The 10,059-nt window shown below is 38.9% G+C and overlaps 1 protein-coding gene across 15 annotated transcripts in view; it reads left to right on the forward strand.

Moving 5' to 3' along the window:
- Positions 1 to 10,059, forward strand: part of Cep112 (centrosomal protein 112) — a 507,666-nt gene that overhangs the window by 18,312 nt on the left and 479,295 nt on the right. The gene's annotated exons all lie outside the window — the stretch shown is intronic.

A 10,059-nucleotide genomic window follows, 5' to 3' on the forward strand; every position in this document is an offset into this window, starting at 1 on the left:
GCTAAATCTGACTGGAGTCTGTCCTTCCTGTGATCCTGGTTGTGTCAGAACTCCTCAGGGTCAAGCTGCCTCTGTGATCCTATGGTTCTGGGATCCTGGGATCCTGGGCTTGTTACATCACTTGGAAGTGTGGCTTTCTCTGTGTGTTGTGGGAGTGGCTGCAGAGCCTGTGCCCAAGGTCTGCTCAGAACACTAACCCAGACCGACCTGGAAGGAACTGGAGTCACTAGGCTGGCGGAGTTCCTAAGTGCCTGGTCCCGCTGGTCCCAGTTACTCCCAGTGTTGGGACAGATGTTGGTTCCTGCTTACCTCTGATCCTAGGTGTCGCAGAAAGACTTTCTAAGGTAGGTGTATTATAGCATATGTGATAGTTCAAAGAATTTTAAAATTGAACTTTTAGGAAATGTAGAGGGGAGGATAGACTTTAGAAAGTGGTGGATTACACATAGCCATGCATTATAAAGGTGCCTGTACATGCTATGAGGCACAGCACTGAAGGAGCTGGAAAGGACGTGCCAAAGGCCACTGTCATGATGCTGAAGGAGCCGGAAAGGACGTGCAAAAGGCCACTGTCATGAGGCTGATGCTCACTTAGGGTCAGGAGGCACTTCTCAATATTTTGTACTACTTTAATAATCATGGCTTGATTTATTTTAACATTTAAATTTTATTTAAGCTTTATTATCCACACAAATATTACTTAATGGATGTTTGTCATTTTATATACATGGAGACATTTAAAAACTAAAACTAATATTTATTTTGACTAAAGTTACAAAGATTGGTTTGAAGGCTGTCTCCAAGTGTGCCTCAGCTCACCATGGAACTGAGGAGCCCACCAGGCCTCGCTTTCACTTTCGATCTTCCATCTAAGGCTCTACTCTGAGTGGTCATACTGTGCTAATGAAGAAGTTGGTATCTGTTAATGTTGACCTACTACATCTAATAACTTCTGTAAGAAATTGTTTTAAAAAGTTTAAGAGGCTTATAATATTTGACACATGTATGTTTTTATAGTGAATAATTTATTGTTACTTAGAACTGAAGTTTAATGCTGCCTCATAAATTTTACAGCCACTTCAACTTGTCCTTTGAAAAACCTCTTTAATCTTAAAAGATTTTCCCCCTTAGTGTTTCTTTTTTGATCACTTTATAAAACCCTGCTTTACTTAGACCTTTTTGTATGTGAAGCATTTCTAATGGCATTTTAGATTATGCTGTTTGTGCCCTAGCCTTTTTATATTATTAAAGATGCAGAGTCCTTTTGAAGCCTTTCTGTTCGGATCCCTATTCAGGGGAGATGACACCTTCCTTTACCTTCATTCTTTTGTAGGCTTGGAGCAGCCTCACTTCATACTCCCTAGGATTACGAGGCCACATTCTAGCTCTTATTGTCATGCTTCCTTTTTGTCCCACCAAAGGCAGCATGCATTAGTATATTTAGCATTTTACACCAAAACATTCAGTAACAGTCACTCCTCAGGTTCTCTTTTGCTTGCTGTTTTTCATATTTCTTGGGTAACATTCACATTACTACCCATGTTTTCTTTTAAGACCCACTGATCTAAATGGTATTATTATCAAAATTCTATTACATTTTTGTATTTAATATTTAGTTTTTTTCTTGAGAAAGAAATACTGTAGTTGTATTTGACTTTAGCTGGTTATAACTATAAGATGTTTCTAAGGAGCTTATAGACATCAAGGTCTAATAATCACCTTGTTTTTATGATGGGTTGTCTTTAAGGTAGCCCTCAGAACTTGATTCCTGATGTTCTTTGTATAATTTCTTCCTTGTGGACATGGGCAGGGCCTGTGATTTGTTCCTAACCAATAGAGTGTGACAATGATGATGTCATTCTTGTGATTTCCTTGTGTGTCAACATAGTTTTACTGCCATAGCCTTTGTTGACTTTGAACAAGTAGCTTTCTTGATTCATGTAGCCAAAGGGAACTGAATGCTGAGAATCATGGGAACAGGGAAGTGGATCTTTCTATAGTTGAGTCTCCAAATGAAAACATAGCTCTCAGCAAATCATGGTTGAAAGCTTATGAGGTCACAAGCAGAGGACCTACCCTGCTGTTCCTAAACTTCTACAGAAGTATGAGAAAATATGTGCATAGTATTTAAAATTCCTCAGTTATTGATAGTCTTGTGTAATACATGATGGGTGCAGACTTTATCTTAGTGTAGAAAGCTGTGTATACTTGTGGAAGCCTCAGTGTAGAGTATGCAGAATGAAAAACCAAGGTTTTTTATGTTGTTTCTTTCCCACTTTCCTCATGAAAGGTAATCCAGAGACAATTTGGCACATGCTATTCTCTAATGGATATCTCACATCTGCACCCATGGGAGTAAGAAATTACAAAGTGTTAGGGCTGCTCTATAACTTTTTTTTTTTTACTTAGGTCTCAAAACCACTGACACATAGTTTTTTAAAAAGTATACTGCATTCCATTCTTTATTATTATAAAGAATGCTTTGGCTCACACCTTAATGCCTAGCTCATTGTGTATCTTGGGTTGAAAAGTACCAGAGATTTGTTTTAATCAGGGATAATAAGATGATGTGGAGACAACTATCTTTTAAGAAGAGCTTGTCATTCAGATTCTAAGAGGAAGTACCATGTCCTGCAGGGCTGTGTGGAGAGGCCCAGGTTTTGCTCAGGAGGCAGAAAGAGCAAAGGGTAACAAACACAGGTATGAATTAAAACACATGTTAGGATAGTGGTTGAGGTTTTAAAATATGATTTCCATGAGATACTATAGAGGTAAACAACTTTGGCTGTTAGTTTGGCCCAGCTCTTAAAGTTCATCACTTATAGTATCAAGAATAGATGCACACACTTCATGTGTTTTAGACTATAATGGATTCCTAGAAGATGAATTGCTCTATTGGTGGGATTATTTGTTGATTTAGTATGGTGTGTGGTGGTTTAAAATAGTGTATATGGGCTATCTTGGGAAGATATATAAGACATAAAAAATTCTAAAAAGTGCGTAGAGGTATGAAACACTTGTGTATAGAAGTGTTTTAAAGATGTGTGTGTGTGTGTGTGTGTGTGTGTGTGTGTGTGTGTGTGTGTAAAGTTACTGGATGTCACTTTTAGTGAGTGGGATGTGTCTACCTGGAGTATAGAAATAAAACTATTTTTGTATACATGTTACATACATACATATAGTCAAATTGCCTTCCACAATACTACACTTTTTAAGAGCTTTGGGCATACAGATTTTTAATATTGGTGCTGAAATGAATACATTTAAGCAGATAGCAAGCATGTCTGTAGATGTAACAAGCCTGTGTGGAAATTTAACATAAGAATGAAAGCTTCCTACACACTGTGAATCCCACTTGTTCTCTAGTTTGTTAAAGCAGGAAAGCCACATGAGCCATTTGTGCTGTTCTTGGAGTGCCCAATCTATTTTAGGTACTATTCTGGACATGTTTTTAATTATCTGGTTTGTTCCTCTCTGTTCACCTGGAAGGTTGACAGCATCACTCCTTTGTATCTGTGGAAGTAGAAGCAGATTCAGGAGCCCATAGGGCTTTCCCAGCAGTGTCTGGTATTGGAATGGGTTGTGTTTCTAGGATACTCTTATCTACAAGTAGCTTAGGCAGAAACCATAGAAATGTTATTTTTTAAAAAGAATTAGTATTCATGTAATATTATGTGTCTGGGCGTTTTGCTTGCATGCATTATCTTACGTGCAGTATGCATGCAGTGCCTGTAGAGGCCAGAAGAGGTCCCCAGTCAGGTCCTCAGGGACTGTAGTTATATGTGGTTAAGAGCTGCCCTGTAGGTTCTGTGTCCTTTGGAAGAGCAGCCTGAGCTTTTAACCACTGAGCCACCTCTCCAGCCCTTTTGTCTGTGATTTACTCTGCCACCCAGAAATCTGGACAAATTCCTTTGTCCTTAGTTGTTTCCTGGTTTGCCTTGGTTCAAATCCTACCTCTGATAACTTGGCAGCCATCTGTCCTCAGGTGAATTACTTAATTTCTCTAAGCCCAAGTGCCATCATGTTGTAAGACAAGGTTGTATGGAACTCAGTGTCAGGATAAAGTGAAACAACATAGGAATTACTGAGTATCAGCTGCGGTTACTCCCATTGGTAGCATGGTGGTTTCTGTTGTCACAGTTCATTCAAGGACTCACTTGTTATAGCTTGACTGTCCTTCCAAAGGAGTCTCAAATTTACTAGTCATCAACTGTTTCCACCTTCTAGAAGCCTGCTTGTATTCTCCAAATAAAGTAAGATACTCAGGTAGGAAGGTTCTGTTTGTAGCTGGACACTATCAAAAGAAATTGCTATGGGCTTATTGGTGTTGTTTTTGAGGCAGGAGCTCATGTGTCAAGAATTGACCTTGAACTTGCCAAGGACCTGAGAATGAGTTTGGGCTTTTGACCTCCTTGCTTCACTTCCTGGGGATCAAACCAGGGCTACTGCAGGGTAGGCAAGCACTCCATCAACTGTTCTGCATCCCTGGCCTCCAAACTGGGGAGTTTTTAAGAGATGATTTGTAGGCATTTTTATTCAAGGGAATTAGTTAATCCCACGTTCTATGATACAAGGAACACAGTGTGCTGTATATACAGCACTGTATATACATTTGCAGCTGTGTAGTTAATGTGTAGATACTACGTTATGTTATTTTCGTATTTTTTTATGTTCTATCGCAAAGAAAATATAAAGCTAACAAGTTGCATTCTTACGATTCTATGAAAGAGATTGTGAAGGTTTTAAAAAAAGAGTATTCTGTAATTTTCCAGTGAAATATGTTATCTCATAGTTTGCTTCTAAGGCTCACTTTGAATCTGAGATAGAACAAGATGGAAAAGAATACCACTTGTTTTTTTATTGAAGAGTTTAATTAAAAATTGGGTGTTATTATTGCTGGCTTTGTATATGTGTGTGGATGTATGCATATGTTTATGTGGCAAGTGCATCTGTGGGTTTGTGCATGTGGAGGCTAGAGGTGGATGCTGTGTCTTTCTCAGTCCCTTTCTACTTTATTTCTTGAGACAGGGTTTCTCACTAAACTAGGGTCTCTTGCTGAGCCTGGAGCTCACTGCTGGGCTGGCTGGCTAGTAAGATGCTGAGATCGGTCTGCTTATGCTACCAAAGCCTTGGGATTTCAGGGTTGCCTCTCCAGGTTTTTAATGTGGTGATTGGGACACACTCTCAAACCATCATATTTGTACTGCTTGAAGTTTACTAACTAAACCATCCCCTCAGCCTTACTACTTCTGGATTTTTAGAATAAAATACTTTATACCTGTATGAAGGTAGATCATTCAATAAAATATTATTACATTATTTAAAGTTTTTCAATTAAAAACTGTACAAAAGAGTTAGAGGGCACACTGGAAAGATAGTTTCATATTAGCTTGACACAAGCTAAAGTCTTCTGAAAGGAGAGCATCTCAATTGAGAATGTTTTCTTAGTGATTGATAGGAGATGGCTCAGCCCATTGTGGGTGGTGCCTTTCCTGGGCTGGTGGTTTTGGGTTCTATAAGAAAGCAGGCTGAGCAACCATAAGGAATAAGCTAGTAAGCAGCACCCCTCCATGGCTTCTGCATCAGCTCCTGCCTCCAGGTTCCTGCTCTGCTTGAGTTTCTGTCATGACTGCCTTTAGTGATGAACAGTGATTTGAAAGTGTGAGCCAAATAGAATAAGCCCTTTGCTCTACACGTTTCTTTGGTTATAGTGTTTTATTTAATCACAGCAGTTGTAACCCTAGTACAGATACTGAAGGGGATTCAAGCTTAATAAATTGTGGCCTCTGAATACTACTTCACAGTAGAAGAAGCACATCACTTCTGCTTATTGTAGATGAGTTCAATTCATCGGTGGGTGGTATTTCTTTAGATTTCTTTATGTATCATTTTATAAGGAGTCTAGATTATTTAAAAATTCTAGCTTTGTTGAAACATGATATGCATACATTTCAACATATCAAATTTAGGCTAATTTTATATAAATTAGAACTTATTGTTTAACTTTTATTGGGTCAGCTAAATGATATATGTATTCATGCTTATAAGAAAGGACTCAGAGAATAATTACCCTGCTTTAAAAGATTACAAGGGACTATAGTTTTTGCGTGTTTGCTTTCATGAGGGTTTTCCATGACCTATTTGATGGTAGCTTTTAGTTTGGAATGAGGAATATAGTCATAGTCTGTCTTTATGGAAAATGTGCTTTGCTTTACAATGATCTTCTTCATATGTGGTTTTGTATTGTGGTAGAAAGCTGATATTCTCTTTGCCCTTTAAAAATGTCTCCCAGTGTTGCTAGAATTTCCTTTGCACATGCAGCTTACTAGCACAGCCAGCAGAGGGCGGTTGAGTACAATGAAAACCTGCTCTGTTGTCTGATCATTTTTGTTTTGTTTTGTTTATTTGAAGATTATTAATTTGGTTTTTTAGTCTGTTACCCCAAAATAACAGAGGAATTTTTGGCTTTGTCAAACTCCATTCTATGTGAAGATGACATACTATAAATACCTTGTTGCCTGATTTGGAAGTGGGGACTTGGCAGGGAGCTAGTAAGTACCCCTTTTCTTAGAGAATCTATGCTGTTGGCATCAGTGTGACTAGCATTCACATAGTGGAGGCTCTTAAGTATTATTAATAAAGGAATATTCATCTAAGAGTGCCTTCAGTGTTTGGGCAATGATAAATTGATTGTAGCCGTGGCCAGTAGATGTTTTGTTTTGGTAACAGTGCTAACATTCTGTAGCTGTGTTTCCATGCAGAGTGTGTTTCTCACTATGGCTACTACATGCTTGAAATGAGCTTGAGGAGCTGAACTTTGCATTCTGTGCTTAATTTTTGCCAAAAGGCTGAGAACTATTATATTTTACATCCTAGTAGATATAAATGGCTGTATGTGAGGAGTGATCATTGTGATGGACACTGCAGTTTTAGACCTGGGTCTTCTGCTGAGCCATTGCAGAACTTGACCTGTATGGAGAACTGCTGCCATGTTCTCTGTCCAGGTGGAGCGTGAGGTGGCATGAGTTCTAGCATTGGGTTCTGTGCTAAGAGCTGGCCAGGTAAGGGGAAACCTTTTGTCTGCTTCTGTGCTATTCTTGAATGTCCCCTTTATTGGTGATCCCCCGAGAGCACTGCCGAGTTACTCTTCACAGGTCATTCTCTGCCTTCTGAGACCTGTCCCTAACAAAAACAACTAGTATTGAATAAATGTGAATACTTTGATATCTGACTATACCTTTGATGGTATCTTGTTTAGCTCTTGCTATAAGTGTACTATGATAACAAGTAGAGAAAACTGTCCCTTAATCATAAAATTACTTCTCATTAGCTCTCACTATGAATGAGCTAAATGTCATTCTTAGGATTTACCAGTGCAAGCCAAGTGGCAGCACCTAGTCCCTGAGATGGAACAACTATGAAGTGGTGCTAATGCACTAGGTTCCCTGACTAAGTCGGATTTTGCCATATTTTTCTTTAGCTTCTTTTTTAAAGAGCAAAACTTTATAACACCATTTTTTCTTATAAACAAACTTCTTTCATTAAGATATTGGTTATTTTGATTTTTTTTCTGTAACAATGGAAAAAGCAGCTTACACATGTATTATAAACTTTAATTTTAAGGCAATTGGGAATTATAAGCCAGAGATATAATAAAACATTAAAGGTGTGTCAAATGTACTTTGTATTTTAAGCTGTCTTAACATATGAACAAGAAATATATTTATGGAGCCAGGTCATGTTCTGACTTTGCTAAGCATTTTTTGACAGTTTTATATTTGTAAATACTGAGTTTTAGTCATTTTTAGCCTTCATTTCCCTCCTTCATCTCCTCCACCTTTTACGGAAATGTATTTAACAACAGTCTCCTCCTACCTTGATGTTGTTTTTTCTTTTTGCCATTGTCATGGTTTGTATTTGTTTGACTCAGGGAGTAGCACTATTAGGAAGTGTGGCCCTGTTGGAGTAGGTGTGTCACTGTGGGTGTAGGCTATAAGACCCTCTTCCTAGCTGCTTGGAAGCCAGTATTCTGCTAGCAGTCTCCAGATGAAGATATAGAACTCTTAGCTCTGTCTATACCATGCCTGCCTGGATGCTGCCATGCTCCTGCCTTGATGATAGTGGACTGAGCCTCTGGAGCTGTAAGCCAGCCCCAATTACATATCCTTATAAGAGTTGCTTTGGTCATGGTGTCTGTTCACAGCAGTAAAATTCTAAGACAAAAATTTGTACCAGGAGTGGGGTATTGCTGTCATAGGCCTGACCATGCTTTTGCTTGGAAGAATGTAAATTTTGGGACTTTGGCTTTGGAAAGCAGTGGAATCTTTTAAGTGGGGCTTAATGGTCTATCCTAGAAAGAATATGGGAGACTGTGTTATTGAGAGTGATTTGAATTATGCAGACCTGGCCCAAGATTTTAAGGCCCAAGAGATTTCAGTGGAGAAGAATTTCAGTATGTGGCATAGAGACTGTTTTTGTGGTATTTTGGTGAAGAATGTGTTTGATTTTTGCCCTTGTCTACCTGAGTGTAAGTTGAAGAGATTTGGATTAATTTCATTGAAAAAGAAAGTCTCAAGACAGCCTGGTATAAATTCTGTTGTGTGGTTATAAAAATTCACTCTTATGAAGAGCGTTTTAATGAAAAGGAGCAAGCTGAGAAAGGAAAAATACAAAATATATGGTTCAAGTATTAAAGGGGCATCAGGAAGTGCAATGGAGCTGAATCCTGTGTTCTAGAAGATAACAGATTAAGAGAGTGGGACTTTGGAGCAGGATCCCACGCAGCTAAGTTTAGATCCAGGTGTGGTGGTACACACCTGATCCCAGGAGACAAAGCCAAGCAGATTTCCGATTTTAAGGACAGCCTGGGACAGAGCAAATTCTAGTGAAGAAAAACTTATGTCCAGGCATGGTGGTACACACTTTTAATCTCAGAGCCATGCAGATCTCTGAGTTCAAGGTCAGTCTTACAGGGCAAGTTCCAGGACAGCCAAGCTTAGGTGGTGAGGGAGTTGGAAAACAGAAATCTGGTAATAGGATAAGGGGAACCATGTTCCAGCCCTAGCAAGCAGCAGAACTCAGCAGCTTTGGCCACATGGCTCTGGCTTTAGAATTCATAACAGAAGGGAGTACTGGGACAATTGATGCTGGTTAACTGGAACTGAGAAATTAGTGGTGATTAAGATGAGACCAGAATTACTGAGGTAAATTCTGGGAAGTGTTTTCTGAGAGCACAAAGAAGCTATATTCTAGAGATAGCCAAGGTTGTAACTTGTGCAACAGTTGTACTTGGTAATGTGTAAGAGTCAACCATGTGGAATGGGTTTTGAAGGTGTGAAGGGGTCATGGGAGCAGCTGAGACTTGGCATTGTGAGAGGCCGTGGAAGGCCATTGGTGAAGGTGCAGCCTCAGTTGCAGTTGATGGCCCAGGACTGAAGGGGTCATGCAAAGAAGAAACACTCGTAGCTTTCTTATCACTATAAGAACAGTGACACTTCTGTCCCAGGATCTGTCACAGGTCATAGTCTTCAGTGAGGGGTGAAGCCTCTTACTTTTTAACTTTAACTTTTTAGCTTTTCCTTTTTATTTTTAATAACATTTTCTTGGAAACTTTAAAAATAAACATATTCTGGCCATTGGTGGCTATTTTTGATAAAATGTTATTTGATGTTTTACTGGTATTAAAAATTGTTGCTGTTTATTTTATAGTATTTTTTTGTTTTGCTGTATATTCAAGGAAAGACTCTTCTGCAGATGGTGTATGATATTAGACAGCTACTCAGATGAATGAAATGGCATGCATCTAAAGTTAGGACTCATTATAGCTGTTGATTCTATGACTTATAGCTGTGCCACATATACAAACCCCAGTGTGTACAAACCAAATGCCCTGGAAGTTTGAAGAGGAATGACAGAGCTAACACTGCTCTGCTCTGAGCCCAGTGTCAGCATGTTCTGACTCTTTACCCTGAGAGGAAGGAAAGCACTGGCCTGTGTTCATGCTAATACTGTCCTTGCTTCTTCTTTTTTTTTTTTTTAAGATTTATTTATTTATTTTAT

The sequence above is a fragment of the Mastomys coucha genome, unplaced genomic scaffold, assembly GCF_008632895.1.
Source record: "Mastomys coucha isolate ucsf_1 unplaced genomic scaffold, UCSF_Mcou_1 pScaffold5, whole genome shotgun sequence".
NCBI lineage: Eukaryota > Metazoa > Chordata > Mammalia > Rodentia > Muridae > Mastomys > Mastomys coucha.